Source organism: Nipponia nippon, unplaced genomic scaffold (assembly GCF_047370975.1).
Source record: "Nipponia nippon isolate SJK-2023a ecotype South Korea unplaced genomic scaffold, ASM4737097v1 scaffold_3, whole genome shotgun sequence".
Taxonomy (NCBI): Eukaryota; Metazoa; Chordata; class Aves; order Pelecaniformes; family Threskiornithidae; genus Nipponia; species Nipponia nippon.
The window spans coordinates 23,271,871-23,296,324 of record NW_028262347.1 but is presented as its reverse complement, the minus strand read 5'-3'; the positions used below and the strand labels follow the sequence as shown (position 1 = coordinate 23,296,324).

The 24,454-nt window shown below is 40.3% G+C and overlaps 1 protein-coding gene across 5 annotated transcripts in view; it reads left to right on the top strand.

Annotated features, from left to right (window-relative positions):
- The window catches only part of PLXNB2 (plexin B2), a 257,489-nt gene that overhangs the window by 54,621 nt on the left and 178,414 nt on the right, over nt 1–24,454 (top strand). For all 5 annotated transcript variants that reach the window (XM_087765398.1, XM_087765397.1, XM_087765396.1 and 2 more), the window contains one exon: nt 24,167–24,354. The gene's annotated coding sequence lies outside the window, so the exon portion shown is untranslated. The remainder of the gene's footprint in view (nt 1–24,166; nt 24,355–24,454) is intronic.

Below are 24,454 nucleotides of genomic sequence, written 5' to 3'. Positions count from 1 at the left end.
CACAAAAGGAAGCAATGCTCTAGAGTAACATGCAGCATGATTCCTTAGGCCTTTTTTGTGTTTAAAAAAGTCCTTTGAGGAGGTTTGAGGGGCGTTTTAAAAGCCAATGAGGCTAAGTTTAGCCTTACAGTCCCTCAGCGAGGCGGGTTGATGTGATCCTTCTAGCGCGGGAGAGGAATTTCAGCAGAAGGACAGCGTTACCCAAAATCACATGGTGTGACTGCCAACTGCCAGTGAAGCTTACAGACCTTAACCCGTGGTTTCGCGTTTGAGCCAGTGCTCCCACATTAGCTCCTGTGAAGGTGGGGGGAGAGGAGGAAAGGGGGCAGGAGTCTGATGCTTATTTGGCCCTGCGTAAGTTAAAGAGCCCCGTGCAATGTCACGGAGTAAGGCATGGAAACAGCATGGCTATTGGTGAAAATGCACGCCCGCAAAGGTGGCGAGACAGTGGTTTACTGTTTGCTGACAAATTACTTGGTTTTGATTCAGCTTAATCTGGAAGCAAAACTGTAAGCTGTGAGTGAACTGGATCCTACAGCTGTTCACCAGATCTGGGCTTTTGTAGGGCTGCACCCCTGCCAGCCATTCCCAGAACAAGGCTCTCGAAGCGTGTTGTCTCCAGACAGATTATTCAGCAAAATCCATTAGAAAACTGGCTTCACATTTGCCACGAGTTTGTTGGCCCTAAGACTGGCCTGTCTGAAAGGGAAATATTGCTGGAAGATGTCTGGAGAGCCCCTGGCCCTGGGGTTGCCTGCTTGTTTGTCAGTGCTGAGAGAGGGAGGGAGAGCTGGGGAGGCCATTTTGTGTTGCATGGAGCAGACTGTCCTCCAGCCCCTGTTTGGCTGCACCGGGAAGATGAAGACAGAGAAGTGAAAGGAGAGTGATCAACCTCAGCTGAACCGCTGTGGTTTTCCTGATTCAGGTGTTGGGGTTAAAAATGGCATTATAGGTTTGCCTCAGGTACTCACATACATGTTTTATTAGACTTTTTTTTTTTTCCTTGGTCAGGAAAGCTGGGTGATCTCCATGTTATTTCTGGCATCCTCTCAGCTATCGTCTCCTACTGACTCCTACTGCCCAAAGAGGTGGTCCTGCCCCTGTTCTTCCCTGTATCGCCTCCAGAGCTCGCCTGTCTGCACAGTGAGCCAGCTCAGCTGTCTCACGTGGCCACAAACTCACCAAACCAAAGAAAATGAGTTTTTTTGCCAGATTAGTGAGTTGAATCAGTTTATTCCTGAGGGCCAGCTGCAGGGAGGCTCTGGGACTGCACAGTCCAGGCGAAGGAAAGGAGAAGGCTACGTGTGGGCAGAAGGTCACCCTGCCTGGTGGCACGGATCAGCTGGGTCGGCTGTCTCGGAGCCGTACCTTTTTGGGTAACCACCAAGATGCAAACTCAGTGAAGTTTATCCTGTAGATAGACCATGCTAATCTCTTTCTGCCTCTCTCATCTGTTTTTCAGTGTGAGTTCTCTGATATTTCTTTGGTGGATATTCTTTACTTTCATGCAATTTTGTTAAAAGAGCCAGTCAAGCACAAGAGGACAAGTCGGTTTAGAAAACAAATTTCATTCATCCCTGTGCTCATAAAACCATTTGTGTTATAATCTGTAAAAATGAATGGATGTCAGAGAAGCTATTCCTATTTTCTAGTCATGCGAAGTGTAGCTGCTGTCAGCACAGGTGATTCCTCACCCTAAAATATTAAATCCAGTGCTATGGCAAATATTATTCTTCAGCTCAGTAATTCCGTATCTTGCAGCAACAGCTTTCACAAGTTGCTGACTATTGCAAATGCCCATGTCTCACAGTAAAATGGATTTAAAAAAAAATTATTTTACCTCATTTGTTCTGTTAATTAAAGTCAACAAAACTTGGAAAAATTACTTCAGGGAATATATGTCTGCTGTAACTCTCTGAGAGAAGAAGAAATGCAAGTGTATCGCTTTGGGGAAGTGATAGTTTGTTTCTTGGACAGAACCGCTTGTGCTGAAAAGTATTTCAAGGAGCTTCAGACTCCAGTAGGGTTACACGTTATTCTAACATTGTAGAGCAACTCAGTCGGAATGCCTGAAAACCTTTCCAGGTATTTCATGGGAAAGATGCAAAATTCTGTGGCGGTGTTAGCCTTGTACTGCTTAACAGTTAGACTGGACTTCTAGTCTTTGCTTGGCAATGACAAATAGGCTTGAACTGTGCATATTTACAGGGTGTTTTATTAATCATCCTTCTTTTATAGCAAAGATTAAAGAGCTAACCAGACCCTTGCAAGCTGCAGGAAGCATTTGTTGACTAACCATGGCAGGAGCTAATGAATACTTTGTCTCCTGTGGACACTGCTGTATAAAGAGATAACAAGAGGGAACGCCAAGCATGCCACCTTGCCCATCTACTTACAGTAACTCAGCCAGCTGGTGATTAAAGCCGTGTAGTTTTTGAGGGCACCAACAGAAATGCTCTGGAATTTCACGCTGAATTGATTTAAGAAGTTACTGCTCTAGCTGTCAGCTATGTTTCTTTAGCAGGGATGGTTGAAGGAAATGAAAGTCGACTTCCCCCTTATCGCCATTCACAGCCTGGTGCACTAACTTACGCTGAAATATGCTGGTCATCCTTTTCCAGAGATGGCAACCTCCAGAAGAAGGGCAGGATTGACAGTTTGGGGTGGCATCTGCCACCAGACATGAACTGCTTGGGCTCATATGCCCACACTGCATTAGGTTAGGGGTTAGGAGACTGGTCGTTGTGGTATCTCACCAAGAACTTCACCAAAATGATACAGATTATACGCTCACATCAACAGAGAACATGCCGCTTACCGGGAATTGCATCCTATAGCAATTGCCTCTTTCCTGGGGAGGCAAACTCATGGGGTTTCATGGGTGCACGTGTCTGGCCACACCGTCATGGGCTTCCCTCCTGACTTTAGGAAGGGCAAGGACATGTTTTAGCTCACCTCTTGAAAGAGCCCTTGCAGTAGCTTCTTTTATTTTGAAAGAGCCCATCTGAGATTTTGTTTTCCTTTCCTTTTATTATAGTATTCTGTATTCCCTGTTTCAAGGAGTTCAAAATCAGGCTTTCTGGTGATGTTAACCTTTCTTCACGTGTAAAGCAGGGTTTAAAATACTTGTATTATTGAAGGTATTTTTGTGCTTATTCACAGAAGCAGAAGGAGGGGAAGGCTTCTCTGCCAGGTCCATAAAATAAATTCAAGTCAGACAGGTTTTGAAGCCTCTAGAAAACTAGAGGAATGTGTTGCTGTTGAAGGACTAGTTTCACTGGCGCTCTGAATGTGCTGCTGTCAGTTGTTAAGGTTTTTGCCTTCTTCAGGATCTGGTCCCTCAGAATAAACCACGATCATTTTGCAGGCTAGATACCGTTTGGCATTTTGAAGAGGTATAAGCACATAGCTTTCATGAAACGAAGTATTGTGTAATCTTAACAGAAACCTTGCAACATGTAAGAGAAGAATTTACAAATAAATATCAAATGAATACCTGTTTTTCAAGATTTGCCATTTCCTGTAAAGCGTGATTGATTCGAGTCACCCCTACATGGCCTGTTCTGTAGTGACTTGCCCATTGTAAAGAGCCCTGGCAGAGGTATACCCTCATCTCCTGCAAATTACTCTAACCCATTTCAGGTATCTTTGGTTTGGGTCTTGATGGCTGGCAACGCAGCCTAAATTATGGAGATGACAACTGCCTACCAAAACCCTTTTATAGCTTTATGATTTGTCAGTTTACTGTGAAGTTACTTACTGTTGTATTGTTTTGGTTTTCTGGTAGCTTTTTAGTATTTCCTACCAGTGTGGAAAATCTAGGTTATTCATTCATTGAAAATGTCAATATAGCTACTATATCATTATCTTAATAACCTGGGTCAAATGTAGCACTGCTACAGATCAGTCCCACCTTCCTCATAGCTCTCTGTCACAGTGCATGGCCTTTAGCCTCGGAAAGTGCTGGGCAATTGAAAATGACTTTATTTCCATGCAATTTCCCTCTCTGAAATGGCTCTTGCTTTCTGCACCGTCATCCATCGCATACAGCTGAATGGACAAACATGAAACTGTTGTGCGTATCAGTATGATGCACATGCCAGAATGTGTCATGTATAATCTGAAATTACCAGAAGACATTTTTCTACCCTTTTTCTGTTTGTTGATGGTTTTTCTGTGTCTATGTATTTGAGCTACAGGTATTATGTATGTTAATTTTTTTCTAAACAAATCTAATGCAATAGATTCATTCTGTTTTGAGTGGCTTCTCCTCCATCCATTATATAAGCCTGTAATAATAACTAAATAACAAATTTTATAACAAGTCAAATAAGTGTTGTTTAAAATTCTCATTTGAGAAAGCGGTCTCTGCAGGTGCTATGTTTTTCTTTAAAACTGTCGGTTGCCAGCATGAAGTAAAAATAAAAAAGTGAAAGTATGCATTTTTGAAAGAGGCTGAGGTACAGAAAATAATACTTCAGGAATAATTTTGTTTTAATAACCTTCATTCTTAGAAGAATTGCATCCTGTGGTTCTTTGCCATTGCTGTGTGATTGTGGTTTTTTTCCTAGGAGGTAAGCATGGAGACCTTACCAATCTTTCCCTCACATTCACCAGTTACAAGTTAAAAGCAACTGGTATTAGTTTTAATAGTTACCCTAGAAAAGGCTTGGTCCCAGAACTAGTAAACAGTTGAAAAATACTCTGGAGAGGGATGAATGTTTCTGCATTCTTTTTCTTCAGCTCTTGGCAGAAAGCATGACAGTGGCTCATATGCATTTTTTTCCTCCCATTTCTCTTGCTGATGGTCATTAACCCTGTTACTTCCATTATCATGTCTGAATTAGTGTGCCTTCCTGAGAGAAGTTTCTCCTTTACATAGCAGTATATTTGAATATGCTTCCGGTCGAGGCAGGACTGTATTTTTTTCTGTTGGGCTTTTGGCTACCCTGTAGCATTTGGGTTATGCTAAATACTGAGTTTGTTGGAGGCCTTCTGAATCTAGAAATTCATCTGGGTATCTCAGCTGCAACCTAAAAGCAAAATCCTACAAGAAAGGCTTTTATGAACACATTGCTCTCAAATAGCAGAAGCCACTTTGAAATAATTTCATTTTCTTCTGAGGTGGTTTTAAGAAACATGTTACCGTGATGGGACAAATGTATGGTTTCTCTGACATCCCTTTTCACTAAAGTTAACTATGCAAGTCTGACCACTGCTTTCAAGACAAACATTTCAGTCTTTGAATATTGGACTTCAGAGTCCTATAAACAAAAGTTTCAGGCATGTGACACGGTAACACGCGTCATGATTCCCTGACCACCTTTGCTTTTTGTGTACAGTCTCTCTGCAGTACTAACTGTAAATACATGAGGTCAGATAGTTAATCCTTGCTCTTATTAGGGCTGATTTTTGTGTTTGCTATCCAAGGAAACTATCTAGATGTATTTGATGTTTAAGAATTGCTTGTAAACATGTAAAAAGTTATTACTATGCAGATTTGGTATCCGTGGCCTTCCATTTTGCTTGATTTCGTGGGCTCTCTGAGGACTGTAGCTATAGTTAAAGTGCTGCAAACCATGGTAGAAACCTAAGGGTTAGCTTTTAACCCAAGACTCGGCTGAGTTCTTCACAGCTGTGTGAAGGCAGCCACATCGTGTAATACTGTCGTCTCGTTAGATACTCAGTTGACCAGATACATCATTACTTACAAATTCATTGTAGAGAAAAATGTTTTCTGATCTGTGGTTCAGCTGTGATACCAAACTTAAAATCAAGCAAGTGTGTATATATATTTAGATGACTGACTTCTGAACGCAGGCCAGACAGAAGCAATTTTCACATTGAAATGTGACAAGCTCACGGTGTAGAATTTTAATCAATGAGACATTTTAGCTCATCTCCATATATTATTTATGCTTGAAGACTAATATCGGATTGAAATATGGCAAACTTGCTCTTCCCAGAGGAGAATTTGGAGGGAGTATATAAAGATTCAGGGTGATGAGGTTAGACACAGTGAGGAGCGCTCTGCCCCATTATGCTGTTAATCAGACTGGTTGTTGATGGCAAAAGGTATCTCTGTTACTGCCTTTGGTGTAGTATAAACCTTCCAAAATACTGGCATTCTTCCAATGTCTCGTGTTAGAGTTGAATTCCAGAGACAATACTACTGTTGGGCCTGCAGTGCTTTGCTTTATGGAAATTAATTACTTTGCTGCTCTAATTTGTGAGGTTAACTGACTGTAGTGTGGAATAGTTGCACTGTTCCTCACTGTGTTACTTGTGTCAGAGAACTTATCTTCTTGAAAGTACCAGGACAACATCCTTTGACCATCATTTGTGTATAGGTATCATCAATCATTCCCAGTACTTTTAGTACATGTCATATGAAACTTATAGCTCAAGTTTTCTAAACTTAATCAACAAATATGAATTAAAATATAATAAAAAGGAATTCTTATGTACTAAAAAGAAATCTGTGTTCATAAAAGGAACGTTGAGGTCACTGGAAACTTCAAAGATGAATTTGAGGCAGAGAATGATTGACTTGTATTAATAGGGGGGAAAACTTTATTCCCAGCTGGAGAGGAAACAGCACTGGCAGAAAATCTTTGAAGCATTTGTTCATAACAGAACAATCTAGTCTTTGGGATTCTGTTAAATGAATTAAAATCAGCTTCCTTTCTCTTAACATGCTGAATTAACAATAAGAGATTAACAGTATTGAGACAGAATTCTAAGAGTTCTGACTCGGTTAGCTCTTTGTAAGTGGATAAACTTTATTTTGGCCAGTGTTGAACAAGTAACTCATTACAAATAAGTAATTCAAGAGGATGAAGGGCGTTTTCCTCATAAGAAGTTCAACTGCATTATTTAAATACATTCCATACATTTTTCTCTCCAGTGAGTGGGGAAGGAAAAAGAGGTGCCATGGCTGTTCTCTCTCTGAGAGTGGTTAGAAATCTCTTAACTATCATAAATCCAGAAAAGGGGCAGAAGGATGAGGAGGTTCTCAAATTTCCACGTTTTACTTCAGAACCCAGGCTATTTCAGACAGTGTTCAAAGAAAAGTAGGTAATAAATATGGAAACTTCAGAAGCCATGTGTCTGATTTGGCATTAGCAAGTAGAAAAACTTGCTGGTGGCATTTGTATTTATCACAGTGAATAATTGATAATCATCAATAAATCACTTAGGCTGATGGTGAGCGTGAACCATTTTCAGGGCTGCAGCTTCAAAGGTACCTTATACAATACCTGAAACCCAGAGTAAGTGTGTGTGGAATTGCAGATGAATCGTGCTGCACCAGTGGATCGGCTGACGCTGTTTCTTATTCAGATCATAGCCTGCACAACTGGTAACATACCCCATGAAAGAAATTATTATAATTGTAATAATAAAAATAATTTATTATAGTCAGCAGTCCATAATGATTGGGTGTACTGCATTATAAGCTGGGTAGCTCAGATACACGTATTTGAAATGTAAGTAGGATTTTTTTAGGGGCTCATAACTTGATATGCATTCAGATCATTTTTTAAACTGCATTAATACTTTACGTAAGTCTTCACATACTGCTCCTTTGGGATTTAGAAAGACGGTAATTACATGGTAAACATACACTCATTATTGGAATCACTTGTTGCAGCTTAACAGTGTCCATGCAGATTTGTCGCTTCTTTCTGAGGGATTATGTGAACTTAATTTTTTGCATTCTCAGTCTGCCACCCATCACAATTGCTAAGTTCCACTGCAGAAACAGAAGGTAGTTTGAGTAATTGGTATTGGGTAAATTGTCTCTGTTAAATAGGTGACAGGTGCTAGGGAGATATTGCTGATGCTGTCCTAGGAGTTTGTGGTCGGGCTTTCATTGGTGATTTAAGATTCCCCTGCCCTGTGTAGTCTTAAAGCAATTGCAGCTTAGTAGTTCTCTTTTATGAATATTATCTCTGGGTCAAGATGGTGCAAATGCTGAGACTAAGAGCAAGACACGCAAGTGGTCAAACATGGAAAAATAGGTGGAAAAGAATAAGGAAAGAGAAAGACATGTCCCTCCTTCATCATATCAGGTGTGAGTTAAATTATATATCATCCTCTTACGTCACAAGGGAAATACAAAATATTTAAGAGACATTGTGAGAATACTGTAGTTGTGAAGGATATACTCAATGATATTTTTTTAATTGAAATAAATTAATTAATAAAATTCTCCCCAAACCAAATATCTGAACCAGGCGCTCCATGTGCCTGTTCTCTATTTGAGCATCCATTTTTCCTTTCATCAGTTTGTGATTTGAACACAAATCAGAACAAATAATGAAGCCTTTTTTGGATTATGTTGGAAGTTGTCATGCAAGAGTATCTGCTGCTCTAAGTAAATTACATTGTTTATGGAAATTATGAGAGATATTAGAATTAAGAGCAAGCAAACATGAGACAAAGATGAGAACAGTTGTGTCAAAGATCTACATAGTAAAGTATCTACGTAGGTCAACTAACTGTGAGGACAAGCACAGGAACCAGGAGTTGTATGAATGGTTCCTCTATACACCACACACCTGCCATATGCTCCCCAGCTTCTGACAACTGAAGATTTAGGGACTTAGTGGGTCAGAGGTTGCATTGGGACGGTTTTGTTTGTTAGCTCTTGATCGACCTAGTTGTATGTTCTCCTAGGGAGCCCTTTCTACTTTCAACTTGTGACGCAGAATGTAGCTGCATGAAGAGCCACCTTCTGCACATCTGACTTATGATGAGCCGTTGGGTATCTTGTAATTTTTTAATATTGTGAGATATGGTAAAAGTTGTTTTATATTCACTTTCTATAGACTACTTTTTTTTGTTTGGCAATGATCATACCCTTCTGCATCTCTTTTGCAGGTTCAACTGCTAGGCTATTTAGCCTCGTATCTAAAGGTTTGTTGATCCAAATCTCTCTGCCCTTGTTCCCCATGTACGTTTTTTAATTCTGTGGCCTTTTTCAGGACGTGTAGCATACTTTGGGTGTTAAATCTAGCTTAATATTTTGAGAAGGAGCGAGGTAATTATGTAGTGTCTAATTAGTTTCTGTCTCAGTAGTGGATCCTGAGGCGCCCCTCAAACTCTGCCTTTGTCTTCTGCAAATTTGCACTGGCCTGGTTGTTCTGGTGTAAATCCCTGTGAGGAAACACACCCTTTCATTGTATCCTAATGCTGTTTCTAACTGATTTCCAAGCCAGAAGGCAAGACATGCTCTTCCCAAGGCACCTTGAAGGGATGACTCTAAAAGGTGATGCCTGTTCATGTCCCCACCCAGTTAACATGGCGTAACCGCACAGAGAGCCAGATTTTTTTTCCTTCCTCCTCTTGCTTTGGCTTAGGGAGTTTGGGAACAGTTACCACGGCCTGAAAGAAGTTTGGGGCTGTTGTACGAGTAAGAAAATCCACTTGCTTAGAGTACAGCCCTGACCCTGTTTATCAGTGGGAAGCCGTATCTGTACCTCTGTCCTGTACCTGACTGCACAAAAGCAAGCTCTCAGGTATCTGTGCTCTTTTCTCCAAAACCTGATGTGGGGTGTCTGCTATTTATGGAAAAATACAGTGTGCTGCAGACTAAAATAGACTGCATTTTAGTTCTGAAAACATGGATACGTCCTTTAACTGGACGTTGCAGGGGAGCTGCCGTTTAAGTGCTGTTCCAGTGGAGGCAGGCACATACTTCGCTAGTTTATATGCTGCATTCCAGATCCTGGAAATAGGCTTGTCCCACATCTGAAAAGTTTGTGTGCGACTGGCTCATTCAGGGAGTTTGTAACTTTTTGTGAATTCAAGATGCTGCTTAGTATATTGTGAAACAGTAGGAATAATTTAAAATAATACTTGGAATTAAGGCTGCATAATCCTTTTATTTGCTTAATGAGTTTTTCAAATTAGGAAGGTGTCCTTATAGTAATTTTGATGTATTTCTGACTTGGAAAAATGGATTCAAATTTAAAACTGTGGTTCAGATCTGCCCCTGGATTTGTCTTGGCTATCATAAAAACAAAGGCAGAACGCTCTGTGTTTGTGTTTTAACATTGCCATTGCCAACAAGCAGATGAAAATCTGGATACGCTTTTGGAACTTGTGTTAGGAATACTTAAGTTAATTATTATCGTCGTTAAAGCTATCGGTAGTTGAACCCTTCTTGTTGCTTTGTAGTTCTTGTAGAATTATCAGCGGTAGCTCTTTTGAAACTTCACATTTGCTTGGGAACAAACCAGACTGAGAAAAATCCTATTGTCAGGCAACTCAGGACAATGAAAATCTTAGTCTGAGAAGTGATATTTAATTACTTACTGCCTAGACAAGCTTGTAAAACAAATTTAATTACGTGCAACAGACAAGCTGCTGACCTCCACTTAAAATCCTGTGTACATAGGGTGACCTGTGGGTCTGACCTGAGATTGAAAGGAAAAAAAAGAAAGGCCCAAGTTTCCTCTTGCGTGCCACCAAAGAGCAGCTGGGCTCTGTACCCTCCCTGGGGAAGCAAATGCATTTGCTGCCTGCCCCACAGTCATGACAGAGAAGCCAAAAGGGAAATTTAACCAAGGTAGAGGTTGAGACGAGTCAAAGTGCTTCTGACCACAGGAATACTGAGTTCAGTGCACTGGTTGAATAGATACACTATGTTCTATCTGCCAGTTCCTATTTTCAGATACACCCCAAGATGTTAGTTACTAGTGGCTTTATTTTCATCCTGTTGTATAAAAAGAAGCATGCTGTTGAATTATGGTGATGAAGATGGATAGTTTAACTGCTGACAGGCTCTCATGACAAGGAACTAAATTTAGGTCTTCAGGTGTCTTTGCAAGAGGGAGTGGGTTGTTCATTTGTTTACCTCCGTGCTACAGGATTGCATTGCAATCCATAAATAAACATGCTTGCCCAGGTGGAGCATCTCTAAGGTACAAGCACAGTGCACTCACCCAAAGCTTGCTGTGGAATTGGGCTGTAAATGAGGGGAAGGTCATTTGAGAAGCGCAAAGCAGACATGCAGTATCTTTTTAGGGAGTTAAGAAAGCAAATATATCCTGGGAAGGTCTTTGTGTACAGAACTGGAATGAAAACTTTGCAATGAATGCCAAAGAACAGAAAAGTCCCCCAGATAGTGGCCTGGGAATGGGGAGAACAGATTATGTTGTTGCAGATGCAGGGCTAGCAGTAGAGATTGCAAATGTGCTTCAGTGCTTTTTGCCTTTGTTTTTTGCTGAAATTCTGATTCCAGTCTCCTGTGTAAGGCTCCGACTCCTAAACTCGAGCAGATGCAGCTGGGCAAGCTGCAGCATTTACCCCTCCCTGGCAGCAGCTTTGGCCCTGTCTTGGAAATGGCAGCCCACTAGCTAGGGCTGCTGAGAGGACATCTCTGCTCCTCAGCTGCTTCGCTTTACAGCCTGGTGTGGAAACACAAACAGCCACCTATTGTGTTTTATGCTACTTTGTGGCACTTTATCATAAGTGCTTGCCAACCTCATTTTATATTGAATTAATATATAGACCTTATGATAATACTTTGGCGTGAAATTAGCCAGCAAGATATGCCTTGCCTGAAAGATGAGCAGCTGCCTGCCAGTGTCTTAGATGTTTGTCTGTCCTTGTAACTGATTGAATTCCAGGGATACGTGTACAGTGAGAAAGAGAGACAATGCTGTAGAGTTACCGCTGCTACTCCTAGCATATCTATAATGCACATGTACACACACAGGAAAAATAGAGATACATATGAATATAGGAAACTGCAGCTTTTTCTTATAATTATATGTTTGTGTCCTTGCATGTATGTTTTCCCTATAAAATACAAGTTTGTTTTCCCCAATATTAAACTGCTTGATCAAAACTCCTTATGCATCACTACTGAAGATTGAGATACGTATTACGGAGAAACCAAATTGAACAATAAAATACTATTCCTCCCAGGAAAGTTGGGAAACTTTATAGATCATCTGCTGCAGAGATTGCTAGTTTTTACAAGGAGGCAAGAATAACTGTGGTGTTACTTACTGAGAGAAAATAACAAATCTTTTTTTCACTGAAATGAACTTAGATGAATTTCCAGGGGGAAACAGAGCACTATATTCCTGCTGCAACCATTTTTGAGAGCCATATATGACAGTCCAATGTTATATCTGGAAGTCTCTGTATAATTTTGGCATGCCTTTTGTTCCTCTCTCTTTATAGTGGTTCTACTTTAAATGAGCTCTGCAGAAAAACTTGCTGTCAAGTCTGGGAAAGATAATGCAACACCTTAATTTTCCATATTACAAAACGTTCTGAAATGCTTGCAGAGGGATCCCAGTTTGTGCATTGAGTCAGCTGGAGTAATTAGGGCATGATGCAATTGTTTCTTTATGGGCCTGAAGCCATCCCAAGAACCACGAAGGCTCATTCCTCGTTAAAGGTTGCTTTAACCCTTGGCCAGGTGGGTGTCATGGGTTTTGTTTGCTTTGAGCTCCGTGACAAACGGAGTCACAAGACCCCAAGTCACTCTGCTCACAGGACTGCAGCTCAACATGTCCCTCTCTGAATCTTTAGCAAGGCCAAATGCTGTTCAAGGAATGTGATTTTTGAGTTGGTTTTTTTTTTTTTTTTTTGCTACAGAAGGATATAAATACCATTCACAGTATTCTACTTGATGAATCAGAATCTGAAACTCTTTTGGCCAGCCTAATAGGTTGTCATCCTCCCTCTTCCTTCTGGAAAATTTTGGCCTTTCCACAAGTTCAATTCCATGAGGAGCATCGTTTCTGACTGCTGAGAAGAGCAGTAAAAATCTGCAAATCTATCTTCACTTGGATTTTAGAAAGAAGTCTGTTATTTGGTGATTTGTGCTACATGTTTCTTGTCATTAGGATGACAATAATTTTGTATTTTTAAAGAATTTAATAAACTCTGTGTTCACAGAGACACTTTAAATTTGAATGTTACGCTTCTGAACATTTGCCTGCCCTCACTAAGGTACAATGAACTGTTGCTGGTCTTTCTCTCTATTATGGAAAAATATTTTTGGAAATTGAAAGGTGCTTTGGGTTTTTTTGGTTTGTTTTTACTTCAGAAGAGTTCAGACAGGTTAATGGGGAGGTTTTGCAGGTTGTCTGTGTAGAAAATGTCCATGCACATTTAATATCTTTTCTCAGAAGCCTGCAATGGTTATTTTAGGCTTTTCTTTCTTTCCTGAATACATTTATCAGCTAAAGACCACATGTTTACTCTCTTTGCAGCTCTTTTCTTGCCTCTGACTATTGAGGCATAGAAAGGATGTGTTGCAGTGATCCAAATGCAGATTCAATATTAACCTATTTTGTCAACATTTCTGTCTTCTGTATAGGTGTTTATGCTGAATCTTCCATGTATGGAGTGGGAAGGTATTATCTCCTAACTTCTAACATAAGTTGCATATTTTTGATTTTTTCTTAAAAAGGCAGAGAGGACTTGTTGAACGTGGCTTCCCAAAGGTGCGAATGGCCAGTTCTTTCAAAAATCATTTTGTGACAGCAAGATGCAGGCATTTTTGTGCTCCCCCTGCACACGTCACCTAGCTCAGATAAAAACCTGACCTGAATAGGTATGTGCCAGAACTGTGTCGCCAAAGATTGGAGCCTAAATAGTGGGAACAGATTGAGGGCTTTGACAATCTGTTTTCTTTCTTTGTTCTTCTAATAAATACCAATTTACTCTGATGTTCTTCATTGCCTCTAGATTAGCCAAAAGCTTCTTTAACTACATCATTACTAGCAAACAATGGGCATTGTATAGATTTTATAAATAAACACATGTAAATTAAAATAGCTGAAGGTCTACACGAACTTCACATATAGGATATTCTGGCATGAAATATCTTTGTAGTAGCATTTCATCCTTTTTTTTATGTCATGCTTAAGTTAGATTCCCCAGCAGCAAGCCTGTGTTTGTTACTGGTTTTGTTTAATTTTCAACTTTAGACCCAAGCTGTTTAAACAGATTACTCCCTGCTTTTATCTGAGCCAACTTCCTCCTGCTTTCATCAAAGCAAAAGAGATTGTTTGACTTTGTCTCCTAACATAGCATTACAAGAGAGTTGTATGTTAAGTGACAGTGATGGATTCTGTATCAGGGAATGGCCACTCTGTCTGTATGTAAGTCCCCTGTAATAGTTCCCTGGCGAAGACAAAAACATCTCATTTATTTAGAGGGTATTTATTAGTATTCATTACAATGGTATTTACTCTCTAACTGAAGCTAATACATTTCACAACTAGATTAGGTGAGGGTATGTTTGAACTGGAGTAATAACGTGCAGGCATAATACGTTTGTATCCTGGCACTAATCCTGTACCTTAAGCAACAGTTTCTTTCTTTTTCCTGGGCACACAATAATTGTGAACTGATTAATACCTGGCAACAGGAGAACACCTTCTTTTCAGACTGACTTGCAGTGTAGTTGTGAGAATTTAATAGTAACTAGCATCGACACAAGCTCTGGGCACACACCAGGTTTTCTGGTGGGAGCAAAATCTCCTCTTATCCTTGATGTCTTATGAGAAAGTTAAGATGGAGGTAGTGAGTTAATTTCTCAATCAGCTAAACCTATAGAAAATACTTGGAAGACTCTGCTAGGAACATACAGAAGTCTATCTACACTAATGTTCAGTTCTCTCTGCAGGAATAGTCAGGTTATAGGTGTAGAATATGGATTCCCTCAATCAGGGTAGCAGGTAAAATCAATACGGACAACATCAGATGCTTTAGAGATACACAGCATCATCAGTGACTGTAGTGTTGGCAGATCGCGTGTGCGTCTCTTTCTCTGAGATCTCTTGGGCTTTGTGCTCCAGGCTGAGTATGTGAAGTGATAAAATACCTTCTGTAGATTCTGAAGTCACTTTTTTCCTAGAGAGGAACCACAGATACTTTCTACCCCCGTTTTAAGTTGTGGAAAGATGACTTCAAACTGTAGCAAATGACAGCTCCCAGACACGGTCTCAATTCACAGCTGAGCAGGCAGGCAAACCCTTCCAGGGTTTTCATGCAGGAGGCACATGACTCCTTGTGAAAATGCAGATGTTGTAACTCCCTGTTACAGCCAGACTTTTCTTCTCATTGTTGTCCTTCTCAACAAGGGGTACTTTGTACAGAGACCTCAGTGTCGTTAGCGGCGGTGCAGGTGATCTCGGGCTGGCTGTACTAAACCCCAGAAGCCCCCCACAAAGTCGTCCCCTGAATATGGGTCAGGGATTCCTCCCAGAGAGGGTGGCCTGGATGGGGCCCGAGGGAAGTGCAAAGAAACAGGAGCTGCAATAAACTTGGGAATGGCGCAGAAATAAAGCATTCTTGTCTGTTTAATTTTTTCCTGCTAGCTGCTTAAAAAGAGCTGCTGTAAATGATTAAGGCACTTGCAACTATTGAAGGAGCATTTCTGGTATGGCTGAAAGTTGCATACTAATAGGTTTTATTTCCGTAGGAAAAACAGCGCAAGGCTGAAATTGCTATACTGCTAAAAGATGATGTGCCTCAGCATTTGCTTAGCTGTGTACAGTCTAACATCTGGACACATTGCAGTCTTATTTGCAACCTACAGTAGCTCTGCATATACTTCTTTGCTATAAAAATTCTGCTGCTTCATTTGTGTAGTTATTGGCACCTACACATAGCAATCACAAGTTATTTTTTAATCATTATATACTTTACAGGCAAGATATGGATTAAAGAAGTGTTAATTCTAAAATTAGAATATCAGTCCTGATGTGGATGCTGAAGTTGTTGTTTCTCTGTTAGTGGTCAACAAACAAGTTAGGAAGTAGCTAAGCTTTTTGCTGGCCAAATTGGATCTGGTTAAGTTAATCACAAGTTACTTGTGCTTATCCTCCATAGCACGGCTGGTTACTGAGTGTTTTGTGTATATGCTGAGAATGGGGGGAAAAAATGGACCTGTAGGCTTTTCATGTTAGTATCAAGGATTGATATATTTTTGAGGTTTTTGCTTATATGATGTAATGGTATATAAAATAGGATCTGAACAGGCTCACTCTGTCATATACAGCAACCTACCTACCCTCCTTTTTTTGTAAAAATATACCTCTAAGTCAAAGCCTTTCTCTAGCATAAATGCCTAGAATCTTATTAAAATCTGATCTCATTAAGTACACCATCAGTATTAAAATAGTGTATCCTGAATTTCAGTCATTTACAAATGATATGTGCCTGAAAAGATGAAATGTGAAACTCACCAATTAGTATAAATGTCTTAGTGGAGCAGAAAGTGACTTCAAAGAACTCGATTATATATTTGGGGTTTTTTTGATATATATCTTTTCTTTTTTTCTGAAGTACTTCCAATTTGGAGACAACTTTTAAAACTTTTTTTAGCATAATATTGGAACATTTGAAGCTCGTTTATCACTTGTGTGCAAACCAAATCTGAGGGGAACATTTGAAACATTTGAAAATATTTTAAAACAATCTGTTTAGTTTTTAAAGATGAAAGGATGGGAAATGAAATGCCAAGTCTTGTTCTGCCTGTGCTCTTCTGCTGCACCACTGTTTTCTTTTATGTGCGCTGTGGGCTGGTGTTTGGTGGGGCATTTCACCATGTTACCCAACCCTTTCGGTATGGCAAGCCTTACTATGAAAATATCATGTCTTGTGTCTGTGTCTGATCATCTCTGCTCACCTTTGCAAGATGTTTGGGCCCATCTTGCGATCAGACAGTATCAGCAGTGCTACAGAGTCCAGTAAACCTTGAATTCCCAGCCTCCATCGAACTGGTAAGAAACTGAAGCCTCAAGCCCTGCAGAGAATGCTCCCTCCATCACGTGAGGAGCATCCCAGTCTCGGGCTGCTTTAGTCCCAAGGCAGATTATACTTCGGAGCAGCTGCCATTTCCAGCTTTGAGACCTCCGTATTTGTGTTGCGCAACATCTGGCGACCAAAAAAGTTTTAATAAAAATCATTAGAATAGAGAGTCACATGCTGCATAAGGGATAGCTTGGAAAGAAAGCAAGTATTGTATCCTCTTGTCTGCAACATCCCCATGCTGCCTGGTTTTCCTAGTAACAGATGCAGCCTGTTTTTAAATTTGGGTTATTTTTGTGATTTTTTTTTTTTTTTTTTTTAAACAATGTTTCCTAGTTTCCACAGAAATTTAAGCAACACTGAGGCTTGTTTTGGCCTTTCTGCAAGGGACACTGAATGAGTAATTCAGACTTAAACCTTTTTGACTATGCCACTGCATACTGATGATGTCAGTAGGATTCCTTATCACTGCGAAACGTCCTTTGTGTTTTCTGCTGGAATGGGAAGTAAGGAAAGAACATTACATCAAAGCAAATGGTATATTTTTGTAACCCCATCTGTATAAATATTGGTACAATGGCGATAGTTTCCAGATTAAGTGCCAGTAAAAGTTTTAAAAAACCCCCACACCTCAGAGCTGTAGGTCCAAAAATGCATGGTAAGGCAAAAAGGTGAATAAACCATTTAAATGGTGAGGGTTTAAGTGGGAAGTGGAGGGGTGCATGACTACAGTCTCATGCTCTGCTGTGGGAGCAGGAGGAAGCCCAGATGTATTTAAAAAAAACATAAGTGAGGGGAAAAAGGCTCTTTTCTATCTCATGCTGTATCGAATTCCCTCCTCCTTAGCTTTTTTTTTAATCCTCCAGCATTTTTAGAAATTATTGTTTTATGAAAAATGTAAATGTAATCATATATAATGGATATTTATTATAAACTTACACATAATTATGTAGTTTTCAAAGATAGGATAAAAGCCATTACTGAAATAAGAAAACACTTCTCTGTCATCTTTAATAATGTTTTCCACGTCCCTTCATTTCAAAATAGAAGTGAATTGGATCAGTATGAGGAAGCTGTTCATACTGGTTCCCAGCTGTGGATGTGTCAGTGGAGATAAATTTCATGTCCTCGAATATTACCCTTTCCCGAGTACCAATTTGCACACACCTTAAATTCCAGCTTGCCAAAAACAAAGCTTTCTGAGGTGTTCATCTGCTCCCTCAGTGAGGTTTTGAAGTTTCGCAAAATGTTTGTACAAGGAGGTTCAAGGCCCATGTGACTAAATAAAAATAGCCCCAGCTGTTGTAAATGGGAGCTTTCTTTGCCTGCCTTTTGGAGGAGCAGAGGTCAGGGATATACATTTATTTTCTTCGTCAGTGCAGGTTTTCAGTGCCCTTCCAGTCCTGTTTCTGTCTGCTGGCCAGCTGGGTCATTAGCAGCTGATGGCCAAGGAGCAGAATTTGCCTTTCTGATCCAACCAGCCGGTGCACCTTGTGGGAACCCCCTGGAGCTGGAAAGGGGAAGCTGGAAGCCCAGCTGTGTCCTTGGGTCACTTTTTTTTTTATAATACGTACCAAATCTGAGCAGGCTTTCATTCAGTTTGTAGTCTCGGGCCGTATTAAATGTCACTTCTATCAGATTTATTTATCCTTCAGCCCAGAAAATTGGGAAGAGTATCCTGCCTCTTCCCTTAAGCCATCATGTTCAAGGTTTTATGTGGAGTTTTAATGAAGCATTTTTGTGTAGCTGTGTTTTCTAGAAAGGGGAAAAAAACCTAAGTTTCTTCTTTTTTTTTTTTTTTTTTTAATTCCCATCACCCTAAAAGCTGTTTTTGCAGACAAATTGCTTTTGCTTATTTGCTTTTGAAAAAGATATGTTTATGTGAGTGCTGCACAGACCTTCTTAGTGAATTCCACAGAGTAGGAGGACCCTCTGTGCTTTTGTGTCACATACTGTACCTTGCAGAAGTTACCTCTGGGTTACTGAGACACCGGTTTTCTGTTAAATAACAGACTATGAAAAAAGTTTAAATAAAACGCCTTTGGGAATAGTAAATGACAAACTTCTCCGAATGTGGTTTATGAGAGCCTTGCAGCCCAATCTCCTAAAAGAAGCACCTGCAATCTGGCTTTACAGCTGATACACAACTAGCTGGCAGAAAAAAACCTTGCTAGGATTTCAATTTACAACCTGTGATACATAGGGTTCTTTCTTCCTTGTAATGCTTTAAACTGAAATTGAATTTTAAATTAACTTGACACTGTGCTGTTTTCAAGTCAGATAAATAACCGTGTTCCGTTTTCCTCTGTTCATAATATATTTGATATCTTACTATGAAAGTATTTCCTGAATTGATATTAATATTATACATTTGCCTGTCCTTACTTTCTTTAGAAAAAAAAGTGAAGCATAACTGTGTAGCTGTAGGAAGTATTGTTTGCACTTCAACAGCGATACGGTCTTGTAGTTTAGGAATTTTCCAGTTTTATTTCTGTTGCTCACTGTAGAAGCTTGTGGTTTATTTCTGTGTTTTTTCACATAGCTTTGATCAAACAGTGGCCTTCAGAGTTATGTTCTTTGAGCTACCATGCATGTAGGTAACTTCCATTTGCTTTAATTCATCAGAGGGCCACGTTCTTCACTTCAGTACCCCATTTACACCTTCGCAGTGTTAATGAATCAATGTCTCAAGTCCCCGGACTATCATAGTTTGTGGTCAGTGGTGTCTTAATCTGACATCTGATAGCATAATCTTTTTTACACTTGATAGATAACACCACTGAGAAGAATATTATGAATATTATGAAAAAGCTGCCTTTAAAAAACAAAAAACAAACCCAAAAAACAAAAGAGAAGGGGTTTTTTTGTAAGTATTTTTAAAGAAAAGTAAATAAAAACACACATTTCTGAATGTGCATGTATAGTGGAAAGAAAGGCTTTTACAGCAGAATTGGTTTGTGGTCCCCCCCCCCAATTCTCACACTCATAAGTGAACAAAACTTTCTCACAAAACTGTATCTGGAAGAGCTTATACTGAAGAACATACAATGGCATAATTTACAATGTTGGCATGCTGGGCAAAATGTATTTCTTCCACTCCTGGTAAAAAATGTGGCTAACACCGTGGGTCCTTATATGTCATTTGAAATAAGGTATTGAAATACATCCCTCCCTCCCTTCTGCCCTAGGAAGGTGTTCTCCAAACAGCTCCCATTTTGTACCATCCGGTTTCCCGCAGGGCATTAGCATTCCAGAAAGAGTTTCACCAGCCCCGAGGCTTTAACAGTGGTCAGGACAGGCAGAAGGAAAAATTACCAAACACTTTGCTTTGTAGGCTTAGGGCTGGAATTGTAACCAGGGGCTTTTGGGAGCGTATTCAAGACCCCTGCTTTCCTTGCCCACTCTTTCCCTGTTCCCTTGCTAGCTAATAGCAGTATGACCCAAGAGCCTCATTCTGTTTTTATTACCAAGCACAATGAAGAAATATTTGGAATATTTCATTTCTGTGACTATATTAATGAAGGAGAAAGAAAACCCTCTACCTTAAAAACAGGACGAGAAGTTATGCAGACCTGTCAGACTCAGCCAGAAATTCTCTTAGGCAAAGGAATGCCACATGAAATTAGGGCATTCTCTTTCAGTCAAATAAGAGTGAAACACCAGAGCCTTAGTTTGGTTGCTTTTCACTGTCTTATAGTCCCGTTATCTCTTCTCTCCTCTCCCTGTCCCCCACCACTCCCCTGAGGTATTCAAATAGAAAAGCTTTATTTTGAAGGTATTTACACAAAGAAGGCATTCGGCAGCAGATGAGATTTCTTCTGATCAAAAGCATCTTAGTGTGCTCTGATCTTTCCCCAGAACTTAGCTAAACATGCAGAAAAAGGACTCTTGCTCGGTACCCTTTGCAGTTACGGATCCTTTTGGTGGACGTTGTCGTTGCACATTCTAGGGGCGTGCGCCTGTGCGTATCCAGGCATATTTGTTTGAGTCTCGGCCAGGATATATGCCAAAGAGATTAGACTTCATCTTTCATCCCAGGGAAAGGAGAGCCTAAATGGGTTTATCATGGGGTTTTCATTCACTCTGTCATTTCTCTCTTCTTTATAGTTCATTGCTAGACTTCTAATTTTTCCCGACAGCAGCACACACCCCTGCAGCTGGCCCTGCATAATAATTCCCTCCTCCTAGACTGACACAAGAGCAGATGCATAAATCTCCTGCCGTCGGGGTGCCTCCTTTAGCAGACACTGCCCCCTCTCCCCCCTGGAAAAAGATCTGTCCCCTCCGCAGCACTCTCATTTACCACCTACTAGCTTTGCCCACTGAGCCAAGATGCTGCCCATGACCATTATCCCGCCTATGCTAAACATTAGGAAATGGTTCTTTTCTGACAAAAATACAACCGTTTGTTTTTTTTTTCTTCTTCTACTAATGACAATTATTAGTGGAAATTGGAGTGCCTTTGGCGATTGTATTTGACACAAACGTTACACTGTACAGCAACTAGCTCCTGTGAAAAGCAAGAGCTGACTGATGGTTTGAATTAGGAGCTGGAGGATGAGATGGACTGTCAGGAGCAAGAGTTTTGACCGAAATATAGGTCTTTAGGAGGTCTTAAGTTAGAGATCCCTGTGTTCTCTGAGGCCCTTTATTAATTCAAAATGATTACTTTGAACCATTGGGTAAGGGCAGCACTGTGAAATCCAGGGCTTCCCAGCTGCTGAACTCATCCAGTGCGTTGGCAGTTTATAAACCAGAAGGGACTTGTGGAGTATTTACAAAGTATTGTTTGAAAATCTCCTCCTTAGTCCTCTATTCTCACTTAGAGCAGTGGAATATAACAGCTGGCTGAAAATCAACACAAGAACAGTTTAAAAGGCAGCAGTCTGTTCCTGTCCTGAAGATGAAAGCAGGCACAGGATGAACGTGCAGTGTGCGGGAAGAGCTTCGTCATCCTTTACCAGCAGCAAAGGGATAGGTAAAGGTCAGCCTCCCTTCCAAGAGTCTCTTCCACAAAATACTAGATTTCTCAAATAGGTATTTGGTGTTAGCAATGTGCTGATAGTCAGATATGGATAGTTGCTTTGAGAATTAAATGATGTTTTTCTTCAGCTGCAAGTATCTGGCTGTTTTCTCTGCTGCTGTCCTTATGATGATTCATATTGCAGTTATTTTAAAGAGGTGGATAAACTACAATTGTTTATATACAAACAGAATACGGCATTGGCTGCCAGAAACCAATCTTGCTAATATTTGGCTTGCTAGGTTGCCTTGTCGTTGCATGTTTTGGCTATCAGAGAAAGCAAGCTTAAAATCAATTGAAAAGAGTTTCTTTCTTTCTGAGTGCACTCAGAGCTAGTGGCATTTTCTCCGCTGTAAATGCTGGCAATTGATTATAAAATGTCAGAGGTGTTAGCAGTGTCAGCGACCTTCATCTAGCCAGCTGGAATAATAGGCAAGACTTGCTTTAGGACACGCTGTGGTCGCTGACAGGTTTTGTTGCATCTGCAGCCAACTCTGTATCATTAACAAGGAAAAAAGGGTGGATGAAGGAGAGTGGATTGTAAATGTAACAGTGCTCATTCCACTAAATTTACTTGAAAAATGATCATTTTTTGTCTCCAGTGTCATTTTGTACTCTTCATGATCTTCTAATTAAGCCTGGAGGATTGTGGATCCAGGCTTTGATTTGAGCAGTATTGGCTGTCCTCCTTCCAGAGAAGTGAAGAAAACTTCCTTTCTCTGTTGCTGAAGGCTAACTCGTGAACTGATTTCTCTTCTATGCCTTGGTTCCTACACATTATTAGGAATCCCACTCTCGTGACTTCATGTGCAGAACCGCATCCCTGCAGCAGACCTGCCTGCCAGTTGCGCATCGTGTACAGCTATTCCCAGGATGCTTAAATTTGACTTTGCATCTCAACTATTCCCATTTACAATTTACAATGAGCTTTGAAGCAAACTGTGGGGGTGTTGAAGAAAAAGCCCTCCATGTTTAACAAGAGTCTCTTTAGACTCTGTTTGAGGCTAAGGCTCAGCTTTAAAACTGGTGATGGTGTTTGTTTATTTGAAATTGTTTTATTAGAATAAAGCAATACCTGTGATTCTTGAAAAATGACAGAAGAAAGAATGTGTTTTACCTATGTTAAATCCTTTCAGGTTGTGACATGTGAAAAGATACTTCTGCTAAGTTAAGATTAAAAATACCTTTTAAAGAGTTTTCATGTGTAAAATGCTTATAGATTTGAACTATTGGAAGACTCCATGTTGGAGAAGATGCACACAGTAAAAATGTTGGTAGACATGAAAAAAAAAGTTAGCATGCATTTTTGAGAGGTACAAACCAATCTTTGTTCCCTTTGGAAAAAATCAAGGGATAACTTGGGTTGGAAGGGACCATCTGAGGTTATGTAGTCCAACACCTTGCTCAGATCAGGGCCAGTGAGATCAGGTTGCTCAGAACATATAAAGTATTTAGTGGTCTACGCTACATAGCTTAAAACTTAAGTATAGGGTGGTGAGTTTCTTGGGATTTCTGAAAGGGAAAAAATTGAATTGTAGTATGTCTCCTTTGCATTCACCTTTCAGAAGAAGGAAAAAAAAAAGAGGGAGGGTGAGGAAAGAAGTTCTTTACTATGCATTTCCTTTTATTTTTAGTTGGAAATAAAAATTTCATCAGGCTAAACCTTACTTTCCATATTCAATTATTCCCCAGAAAGCTGAAATAAGTATAGATGTAGGCTTTTCGAGAATATGCCCCTAGAAGTTAATTTCTGAAGCAAAGGGAAGCTGCAAGGTGACATTGCTTTTGAAAATTGAGCCTTAATAAAGGGCTTCATTTAGGCATCCATCCTTGAAAATGGATGGTGAACTATGTAAGGGTTGGGAGGGAAAGGGGAAAAAAGGAGATGCAAGAGAATGATAGTAGATGAAAGTACAAGGTAATTTAAATCCTTCGTTAATGCCCCTATTTGAAATTAGCACTGGTTGATTTGGTCACCCAACCATTGGCAGCTCAAAGTCAAATTCTTACCCTGAAGTGTTTTTGCCACAGATTGGGCTTGGGTAAGTTTGTTATGGGTGTACCGTTATCTTCCAGAAAAGTGGCCCCTCCAAGGCAGAGTTAGGATGTTCTATAAATAGCTTTCCAGTGCTTTGTGTGTCCCCAAGACATCTTAAGTTGAGAGGGCACCTGCAGTAGAGAAAAGCAGAGAACAGTGCTTATCAATAATGGCAGCTGTAGTGAGTTTCCACTTTTACAAGGCTGTGTTGAATCTCCAGCGGTCAGATAATGTAAACATCCGTCACTGGGGCTTGAATGTGAAATGTTGCATCGCTCCTGTGCTGAGGGAGCTGAGAGCCTGTTCTGTTGTTCCAGGTGAGAAGAGCAAGGGGGACAGCGCAGGGCTCAGTTCTGGGGCTCGCCTGGTACCCACTGGAGCACAGCTGAACAAGACTAAACACTGACACTGCCTCGTCTCCTCCTGAAGTCCCAGCAGAAGTGGGTTCCTCTCTCCCAAGCCGTGGTGTGCACACAGACTTCTCATGTGAATCTTTTGTTTTCAGGTAAGCTCGCTTTTTCCTTTTTTTAATACATTAGGGTTTTCTAAACGGGAAATTATATTCTATTTTTCTAGACAAATTTGTTGCTATTCATCAAGACTTT